We start from the raw sequence: 11,682 nt of genomic DNA, 5'->3' as shown, positions 1-11,682 counted from the left end.
GGGGGGGGATGAGGCCACTGGGGCTGTGGGATAGTTGGGCGGCAGAATGCAGTGTAACCTGAGCTTCTCAGCCCATCTGGAGGAGGCCTTGCATTGACAACAGCGATTCCACACGATGCACTTTGCTGCAGGGAAAATCATTACACAGAGAAAGCAATATATACATTTTTCGGCTCTGAGATATGGGAGATCAACGTTGTTTGTGATCAGCAGGTGTTCATGACATGTACAATTAACAAATGATTCACTACCTATTCACAGATGAAAATAATGTAAAAGTCAAGTTAGTTGCCTATCATGTTCCACATTCTGTTTAACAGAGCTAGTATTGAGTTCCTTCATTTTTGCTTGCTGAGTATTTACCCTGTGTGTGTGTGTGTGTGTGTGTGTGTGTGTGTGTGTGTGTGTGTGTGTGTGTGTGTGTGTGTGTGTGTGTGTGTGTGTGTGTGTGTGTGTGTGTGTGTGTGTGTGTGTGTGTGTGTGTCTCTCTCTCTCTCTCTCTCTCTCTCTCTCTCTCTCTCTCTCTCTCTCACACAATAGAAAATTTGAAATATATATGAATAAAAACAGCTCTGGCACAGGTCCAACGATGGCGTCTATCTATGCTGGAACAAATGTTGTAGACCAGGAGCTGCGATGGGTACAAAGCAGCAGCAACAATACAAATCATATTATCCAAAGCTGAATTGTCGGCCTATAAAGCAGGATTTATGCAAAGGCAGATAGAGTGGTTCTAATCTGCCAGATCCCCCTGTCACCTACATTAACAGACTCTGACCCAGATATACGCAGCTCAGCCTAACCATACTGTGGACGGATTGTTTCAGCAAAGTGTCTGAGAGAGAGAGAGAGAGAGAGAGAGAGAGAGAGAGAGAGAGAGAGAGAGAGAGAGAGAGAGAGAGAGAGACCTTGCTCCCTCCATACATTGTTTTACCCAGGAGGTTTGGGGGGAGGGAGAGGAGAAAGAGAGGAACAGAGAGGAAGAGAGAAAAGCTGCATTGAGAGAGGGGGGGTAAGCTGACACCGACCGCCTTGCCAATTACAGCAGTGGCCTGAGACAGACACCCCCTGTTGGTGGACCCAGGGAGAACAGGTGACCCTTTATACCTGGGGGGCTGACGGGTCTGTTTTCCTCTCTCTCTCTCTCTCTCTCTCTCTCTCTCTCTCTCTCTCTCTCTCTCTCTCTCTCTCTCTCTCTCTCTCTCTCTCTCTCTGAACTGTATTCCCCTTTCTGACACAGTGACATTGAGATGAAGCCTATTGGTGTACATGATTTAACAAATAGGAAATACAGACATTTGGGTGAGCTAAATGAATGCAAGCAGCAATCAATGACTTTTACTAAATAGAAGTTGAAATTGTTTTCTAACATGAAGGTTCTTTAAAGGATGCACGGAAAGTTTACTATTTTGGACCCAAGGGCCAGGTCACAGATTGTAATGCAGTATTTGAGACTTCAGAGACCAATTATTCCACAAATTGTTTCAGCATTGTGCTTCTTGGCGGTCTCCTCTAGTGATCAGGCTAGTTGGTTAGATAGCTAGTATCTGAAAAGATCCGGTTTAAAACGGTTTGTTTTATTGGTGTATTGATGCATGTATCACGTTGATGAAAAGAAAGGTTTCCATCAGAGTGCTGAATCAATATTTATGTTCAGAATGTCGGTATAGCTCTCCTTATTCCATCTTCAAGCTACAACAGTCTTCATCATGAATCATCCCTGTGATGTCATCCCCATGAGATGTTCTGATTGGTCTGTTCTGAACACTTCATCTGCTATTAATGTCTTTTACAATTTTCTGAAATGCTATTCAATGTTTTTTGTCTTGAAATGGTAATCACACACTTTTGGGGTTTGTTTTATGATGTTGGTTTTAAAAGCACATGGGAAGTCAGTTGGTTTCCAAAGGTCACATGGGGTACAGCCCCATTCCACCGAAACGGAAATCAACTACAGAGATTTTTTTATGAAATTAAGGTAACACTATATACATTTATGTCTTGGTTTCTTAAGGAACAAGTCATTAATATAACTGTAACCAATATGTTTAGGAAAGATACGCCTATTTCATTGTTTACTGATACTGATTAATTTGTGTTTTGCTAACATTTATCTTAATATATATATTCAATATCACACAGAAGGAATAATTTCATTGAATTCCAGTTTGTCCTGGAATTCCATCCACAACACGCAACCCAACCCCTCCGGAAGGAGGAGGAAACTCAGGGTAAGCGAAAACCAACCTTTACATTTTGTCGATGTTTTCAAATAATGTACCTTCTGTGATGAGGTGATGTAGGTAGCCTCACTGTAAGTTGTGTTTAAAATGTCTGAATGTATTTTGTACAATACACCATTAATGAATACAACTCAACATTTCATTTTGGGAATTTGTTTCATTATTATTCTTCCAGTCTTTCTGTTACTAAATTAGGCCTAAGAAATGAGGGTCCAAAATAGTGAACTGAGTTTCATATTTTTAATCCATCACTGCATACAATTCTCAGAATTTCTTCTTGACCCCCAACTGCTCCCAACATTCTGGTTCACTCATGAGGGTCATGGGCATCAACAACAACAAATGTATAAATACACAACATTTAGTTTCACACACACAACGCAGCCTGCAGCCAGGATGCTGATCTCCTTCTAGGGGACAGGTGGGGGGTCATTGGAGTTCTGAAACTGGGGTGCTCAGGGTGGGAACATTATTCTAGCCCACCCTTCGTCACCGGCAGCCACTCACTCACTGTATGACCCCGGAGACTTGCTGAGAAGAACCGGAACATTCTGGTTCCCTCCTCTGTGTCGGAGCTTAGACCCAGAGCGGTAGTTGGCAAGTCTAGAACCACCGGATCCTTCTAGCTCACCAGTGTGAGTTCTACCATTGCCAAATACCGCCAGAGAGCAGCTTCTGAGACGACCACCCTCCCCTCACCAACCCCAAACAAACAAATGAACAAATGGCATCGTTGTTAATGGACAACGAATGATACTGAGGCGAGCCTTAACGATGGGACCATGTGATTGGTCCTAAGGGCCATGGGTTGTCTTTTGGACAAACCGGTAAAAAAGGGGAAGATATAAACGACACACCCACTTACTTTCCCCCTAGCAGTAAGTGGCCAATTTGCTCCTCATTATATATGCTCTTTCTCCACCATGCTGTGCGCCAAGGGCAAAAGGCAAGAACATAGAACGTCTTCACCTCAAGCTTTAAAAGGCACGACGGCATTGGAGAGTGCATAGGGGATGTTCAGCAGACTCCATGTCTTTCAGACGCGGGCCTATTCGTCTATTGAATTTTGCCCTTCCCAAATCAATCGCATTGTGGAGCTCACATTACATGGCAAAAAGGACAACCAGATATAGCAAATGACCTACACAGTGCAGCAAGGAGAACTCTGAAACCAATCCGGGAGGTAGCCCATCCCCCCACACCCCCACTCTCCATCCGGCCTCCATCTTGTCCCGTACCCATCTGTAGACAACGTGAGCCAATCGTACGCCACAGTTGCAAGACTGTCTCGTCCCATATTGGCACCACACATAATTGCTCAAAGTATATATACAGAAGCAAAAATGTGCTAGTGCCAAAATGGGCAAAGAAGAAGAGGGAGTTGTCGAGAAGTTTTCAAACGAAAGATGCAGATAACAAACACATTATTTTTTAAATCAAGCCAGAAAGACCCAGAGCTTTTTATCGTACCAAAAAGTACTTGTGCCGCAGTGGCAAGATGCCTGACATGATCACATGAGGCCCCGCCAACACGCAATGAGATGGGGGGAGCGGGGGGGGGGGTCGAGAGACAGGCGTGGTATACGTGGTTCTTTCTCTGCTCTGTTTATGGCCCTATGGTAATTCACTGATAGTGTGCTTTCACAGTGAATTCTACCAGTGCCATACACAGAACAGGAGTCAGTGTTTACGCCCATCTCACTTTCCCCTAACCATCGGATAAATCAAATAGACACACGCCTAGAGGAGAGGAGAAAGAGAGGAAGGAAACAGCAGCCATGATACATCAAATAAGGGGAGAGAGAGTTGATGCTGTTCCAAGGACTGCAAAGTTACGCAGTAGCACAGCCTGGGTCCTGCGCTGCAGTAGAGAGGCCAGGGTAGCCAATACAGGGGAGGGACCATAGAAGCACATAGGACCACTCTACTAGCAAGCTGATATAGGACAATCAATCCACCATTACATATTAGCCTGCAATACAAACATGTTTTAAATTTGTATTTAACTAAGCACTGCCTATTCACTGAAATACAACTCTAATTACTCAATTTAATTGTTTTATTTTTTAACGCTGGGGACTGGAAGACATGACGTCATAACATCAGACCATCTCACGTTTTTCAAAATAAAATACTTACCCATTCCCCCAATAAAAACTTAAATTAAGTGACGCATACATGTTACCTTCCCATGGCTCCATACTATTCAAGGTCAGGTCCGACTCTAACCCATCCTTCCAGATGTAAAATATCCCCCCACTATAAAATAACCCTGATTTTAGGTGATCAATCGATCAATATTGATGATCGGTTGATCACCCTGCCACCATACTAGGAGTATGACTTAATTGATCATTGAATGAAATCATAAGAATGACACATATTCTTCATTCTTGTCATCACTTAAAGGAGTGGAGTGAGGACGCTTTAGCAAAGTACTGTCCATCGCTTTACCTAAAAATGTATAAAAAGACAACTCCCAGGTTTAATCTACCAAAATAATCACAACTCTACCATTGAACAAAACGTAAAATGTCTGAAATCCCTGTCCAGTTTTGACTGCAATTCGGTGCGGAAACTCACTAAATACCCCAAAACACTGCACACTGAACAACACTGACGAGCATATCTAAAGAAGCTTGCAATGGACGTTTTGTCCCATTTAACATATGTATGAATATATTATATTAATATGAATATATTATATTAAGAGCCCTGCTCTGCAGCAGGGATGAGCCGGGGTGATGTCCGCAGTCCGGGCCCCACCCTTGGAGCCCACCCGCCCCACCCAACCCATTATCTCGCTCCCCTCGCCCTGGGCTGGGCAGTGCTCGGCCACCATTGATCCCTGCGATCAAACCCTGTACTAAGTGATTCCTCAGACTTCTAAATGGCTCCCTGAGCAGGACTCCAGCGCCACTTCCTGGGGAAATCAATAGCACTAAAACACCAAAGTTGAAAGGAAGCTATGTCCTCTATAGGCTGCTGTCTGTACCTACCCCCCCCCCCCCACACACACACACACACACACCTACCCCTTCACCCCACTACACCAAAGGAAGCTATGTCCTCTATAGGCTGCTGTCTGTACCTACCCCCCCCCCCCCCCACACACACACACACACCTATCCCTTCACCTCACTACACCAAAGGAACGCAATAGGAAGAAGAAGGATTTGCATTATGATTTCCCTGTGTAAACCATTAATTCTGTCTCCACTTTAACAAGGTCACCTCCATTACGGACCATCATACCTGGAAGGATGCTGATGCCATATTCCCACCTGAGCCAATCACATTTTTTTGAGGTAATTCATGTAATATACCATAATAAACACCATGAGCGGATGACTGGGAAGGCCTTCAAATAGATCTCATGAACACTAGTTCTATTTGACTAAGTTTTACCCATTAATAAAATACATAGCTTCAATTTTACATGTCAAGATAGCTTCGATAGTACTATTTATTATATAAAACGTCATATCTTTCCCATTTCCTGTGTTTAGATGAAAGGACGTTTACATATAGGCTATATGTATTTATTCATAACTAATATTCCCTTAAAATATGGATGTATATCTAGGCATATGGCCCCTAGACCTATATTTGTTACCCGGAATAACATTACACGGCAGGGAATAACTGCAGAGCTACACTGCATTGCGTCCTGGTCATCACCCATTAATCTAAAACACAGAGACAGCCGAGCAGCAAAGCCCTTGACTTAATCGCATTTGTCGGAATACGGCGTCGGGACCTGGACATTTATGGTTATTTTAGGAGGATTTGGCCAGGTGTCCTGTAGCCTAGGGCTGTGTGACAGGTTGTAGAGTAAACTCACAGCCTCACAGGATCAGCTTCTGTAGGTCATCAGGTAATCGATGGATTCAATTCAAGGTGAAACAGTTGAATGAGGCCTCTCATTTAAACTATACGATTATAATAAATAACAGCCTACTATAATAATAGTCGTATACGAACCTATGAGTAATAAGATCATATAAATCGAACACGTTGAAATATACACTCAAATAAACTTTAGGTTGAAGAAGGCCACACATACCGGAGTTGTAGGCCCGTTCCTCTCTGGTTCTGCTCGGAGAACAGGTGCAGCGGATCGCTGAGGCCCATATTATAAACCTTACTCTCAATATATGCTGGTAAAACATCCCCATTATTGCATAATAAATAGGTGAATAGTCTAATTAAATAGATGGGAATTTATATCGAAACGTTTTGGTTTTTAGGTTTAATTTTATTTTTAATTGCAGGCCGAATTATACTAATAATGCAGGTAGAGAATTAAATCGCGTAGTTAAACCGCGATCCAATTTGAATAAACCATTGGCCTGATTTGGATTTTTAATTCGTTTCCATTGAATATTGCCTCGATTTATATTGCAGTTTAGGATTTAGCGATCAGGAATATAATAACGAAGTGTTTCAACTTTCAAATCAGTAAATGATGTCCTACCTCCTCCTGCTCCGTGATGAAGAAGATAAAACACTAGACACGACCCAAAACCCTACAGGACCGAGTATCACTTCCACACATTAGTCTCTTTTTAACCTCAGGATCTAACCCGGCCTCATGCGGTGCGTCGACCAGAACCCCTACGAAGAGGACCGACCCGGCTCCGGTATTAACAAATATTAGCCTACTGTTCCGAAAAAACTGCTAAAACTACAACTACCTGCCGGTTCTACTTCAACGACACACACGACACAAAGTCCCGGGATCCGTGCTGCTCGCCGCGAGCACGACCACTATGAGACAAAGAAACGCAGAGCGGCGTCCTTAACTTCCTGAGTATCAAGTGTCAAATTCAGCCCTCTTCTCTCCATACCAACCCTCTCCCTCTCTCTCTCTCTCTCTCTCTCTCTCTCTCTCTCTCTCTCTCTCTCTCTCTCTCTCTCTCTCTCTCTCTCTCTCTCTCTCTCTCTCTCTCTCTCTCTCTCCCTCTCTCTCTCTCTCTCTCTCTCTCTCTCTCTCTCCCGGTTACCTGCGGGACTCCAGGTGCGTGCGCCACTCCGACCTCCCAGAGTAGGGCCCTGCACAGGGCGGCGTGGCGCCGGCAAAAGAGCGCCTCTCCGCTCCATCCTTCTCCGCTCCTCCGAGGGGCTCCGAGGCGGACGGCTGTGAGCAGAGAAGGAATTGCCAATGGAAAGATAATTAGTTTGTAAGCGTCTTACTCTCCCCTTCCCCCCCTCCCCCCAGCACCGAAGGAATAATCCAGCCCGCCTCTCTCTCTCTCTCTCTCTCTCTCTCTCTCTCTCTCTCTCTCTCTCTCTCTCTCTCTCTCTCTCTCTCTCTCTCTCTCTCTCTCTCTCGCTCTCCCCCCATATTTTGCGCTGTCACTGGCCCAGGTGCAAGCGTCTTTCTTTTTTTTCTTTTTTGAGGTGGAGCCACACGGGTGCCGAGGCAACCATAAAAAGTGCTTGGATCTCAACCGGAGAGACTAGTGCAGAGCGAGTTGATGAGGTTTGCTTCGCCCCCCTCTGGATTAAACGATTTCACGGCGAATCACTGGGCCCAGCCCTCCGCTGTGCGTGTCGTGTTCGGTTCAGGAGACAGACGTGTGGTCCTGCTTGGAAATACTTAGGCCTGTGTTTGGGATTATTTACTGCATAGGCAATTACTTTGAGGCATGTCCTACCGAACATGTTAGAGACTCGAGTGGAAGTAATATAGGTTGAACGGGCGTGGGGGGATTTAAATATATAGCTTTTTACATTTTATCCATTGATTTTAACTCCATTTTTGGTTGCAAAAGGCCTTTTACAATAAAGGCCCGCCAGAAGCCAAACACAATGAATACAACGTACAAATTAGGCTCTATCCATTTTTACAAATTAGCCTCCAACACTTCCAAAACGTTTTACTATTTATTTTATTTTTTAGGATCGTATACGCAGTAGCCTACCTTTAACGTGACCGGACTTTTCCCTCAGTGCTGCAGGCCTACTGCATCAGAAGCATTAATGAACTGCAAGTCCCCGGCTCCGGGATTAGGGCCAGGAGGCCGGCTGTCCGTCAGGGCTGCTGCGGCAGGAGGAGGAGGAGGATGCTTAGTTGGAAACAGCTAGTGCGGGATCAAATGACCATGGCCAGATGGCCAGAGATAATCAAGAACTAAAATAGTGGATTTCCAGTAGTATTTACCGTTGTGGTGGAGGAGAGGGTCATTATTGATGTGAGGACACCGGGTTAGGAAGGGACGTATTTAATCTTCTTACAACAAAAAATGCCATTAATTAATGCGTTCTCTGTAAATCCACTCTTTTGTAATAATTCAAGAAAACAATGCACATCAGGTTCTACAATTAGGCTCCTATAGGTCCGACCAAGTATTAACACCCCAAAAATACAACGAGAAGGTAATATTCTGAAAGCATACAACCTGGGACGGGACGGCCCAGGAGCTCCTCGTTGGCAGACATAACGTCCCGGTCCTTGAGGCGCACCTCGCCCTGCAGCACGGCCCCGAGAGAGCCGCGACCCCCGGAAAGCAGAAGGGGGCCCGCATGTCTAGTGGCGCTACAGGCTCCAGGGGGGCTCACGCTGTACTCATTGGTATCGAAGTGTCTTATATATCCGGGGTAAACTCTACCCACACGCAACGCCGACGGCCGTAGAGTCCGCTTACCGGCTGTTGATAATTAATTCATCCTGAAATCGTCTAATATTTAGGAGGGTTCTGCGTCGTGTACGGTTACACTTGTGTGGAGTGAATAGCGACGGTGAAATCCACCCCGGGTGACTCCTCGCTTCAAGTCCGCCTGTTCAGGCGTCTCAACGCGACCCCAAAGCCCCGCGAACCTCTGCTTGGTTTCCACCTGGAAAAGGTAACGCTAGCCGCGGGTCACCTGTTGGGGTGTGTGTGTGTGTGTGTGTGTGTGTGTGTGTGTGTGTGTGTGTGTGTGTGTGTGTGTGCGTGTGCGTGTGTGTGTGTGTGTGTGTGTGTGTGTGTGTGTGTGTGTGTGTGTGTGTGTGTGTGCGTGCGCGTGCGTGCGTACGTGCGCGTGTGTAGGAGATGAATACCCTCGATTAATATTTAACTATCGTCTGTTTCAAACGATTCGGGTCCAGGTGACGTCGCGCGGCCAGCCGGTAACGGACACCGCGTCTCGTGCGTGGAGGACGGACGGGCCACGTGATCGCGCAGGGCGTGAATATGATATATAGTAGCCTACTGAGAAATGCACTGCGTCATCGTGCGTCCACAACATTACCACCACTAAAACACTGTCAGTTTTTTTTAAATATTATTAGCATTTAGTTGGCTATTAAAGCTTAATATTTAGTTTGTTAATATAATGCCTATAGTATTAGCTGGGCCTGCCCAACCCAAGCACTGATGCTTCGAGGTGCAAAAAAAGCAAGCAAACTAAATCTGTTTGGTTTCGCATACAAAAAGCCTACAATATATCTCAAGATTTTTGTGACATTTATCAGCCTACATGCTAGTTTTTCTAAATTGAAATTGTGTTGGAATTGGGTCTATAATGTATTTGCATTGATATAGCATACAGGCATAGGCCTATATAGCCTTTTCCTAGTCTAGCCTAGTAGCCTATTGTTGGAATATTGCTGTTTCAAAAATATAATATGGGCCTATGGAACAGCAAACCTTTTTTTGAACGTTGAAAATAGTAGTATAAACGAATAATAAAGTAAAATGAATAGCCATAGTAGCCTGATCATAGTAGGATTTATAAATAGGCTCGTAGGTCTAGTTATTTCTCTTGGGTGCTGATTATCCTGCACAGAGGATTTAAAACGGGATTAGATCAAACACAACTTTATTTGTATAGGCTAGCACGTTTCAGACAGTAGATTCATCATAATGCGCTATAGGACAAAACCAGACAGATTTTTAATATTTAGCATGTGTGCTAAATAACCGTGAATGTTAGAGATCAATTGTCTTGTAGCCTACTGAAATTAGAAAAAGGAAGGATATATATATATATATATATTTTCCTTTGTTGTAAATAAAACAAAGGAGGATTAATGCAAGGGAAGATCAAGTTGGTAATCGGTTAATCAGCATACAGCATCACCAAGCAGGAATTAAATACATAGTGAATTAGCTATTGGCTTAATATTCTCAAATTGATTTAAATATAGGCCTACAGATTGGCGTACGGTAAAATCAACAGTATCTTATTTCGGCCATAGGTTTACAACACCCAGTCAACTCAAGATAACTCGGTGAATGGCCGAAAACAGAGCATCCACCCCAATTAAACAACCACTTCATCTGGGCGAAAATATCAATATTAAACTATTAAACTGGATATGACGATGTCGTGTATACAGATTCTTATTAACTAGTTCATACTGTCATTAATTTAGGTGATGCAATTCAACGATACATTTCCTGAATTAAAATGCTTTTTAGAATCAGAATGACTCTGGTGCTTAAAATAGGTAATTTCGAAACATCAACAAATTAATTTAAGTCTGATTACTATACAAAATTACAAAAAATAAACCTAGGCTAAAAATGGAACTTCCATTATTTTTTTACAAATAACAATAAATGTGACCAACAAAGTAATTGGCAAAGTGTGTCTCTTCCTCTGCTAATTGAGTGAGGATGGGGTGTGGGGTGTGTGTGTGTGTGTGTGTGTGTGTGTGTGTGTGTGTGTGTGTGTGTGTGTGTGTGTGTGTGTGTGTGTGTGTGTGTGTGTTCGCGTTTCCATGCATGTGTACCTACACTAAGTATCTTAAGCCTCCACACAATGTTTTTTTTATAAAACTACAACCATGCACACAGCAGCCAACCCTACTCCCTGATGGTACCACGATAGGTCAGGCTCTGTCTACTGTCTGGTGGCCATGCTGGTTGGGGAGGGGTCATGTTAATCAGTGGTGGGTCATCCATTAGTAAAGACCCCACCATCATTGTATTGCTGTCCCTCCACTGCCCCAGTGTAACGGATCCTGTAACCGGAGATAGAGAGAGCGATTGAGAGAGAAGGAGAGCGAGGAGACGAAGAGACAGACAGGCACTGTACCAGGGTTAGGGTTGGGGAGGTAAAATAGATCAAATGAATAAACAGATGTATAAATAAAGAATAAATAAAAAATATTAAAACCATTGACACAATCATACCAACCTTTCACAATAAAAGCCTCCAACGGAATAGTGAAAGGAATAAATAAAAGACATCGAAGGCCTTAATAAAATCACCTCCCAGTGACCAGCGCAGCCCCTACTCCCTAATGTTAACCCTAACCCTACTCCCAGATGGTAACCCTAACCTAACCCTACTCCCTGATGGTAACCCTAACCTAACCCTACTCCCTGACTGTAACCCTAACCCTACTCCCAGATGGTAACCCTAACCTAACCCTACTCCCCGATGGTAACCCTAACCTAACCCTACTCCCTGACTGTAACCCTAACCCTACTCCCAGATGGTAACC

This window comes from Gadus morhua, chromosome 19 (genome assembly GCF_902167405.1).
Source record: "Gadus morhua chromosome 19, gadMor3.0, whole genome shotgun sequence".
NCBI classification, from domain to species: Eukaryota; Metazoa; Chordata; class Actinopteri; order Gadiformes; family Gadidae; genus Gadus; species Gadus morhua.
The sequence above is the reverse complement of the archived record's forward strand: the minus strand, read 5'-3'. Positions refer to the sequence as shown.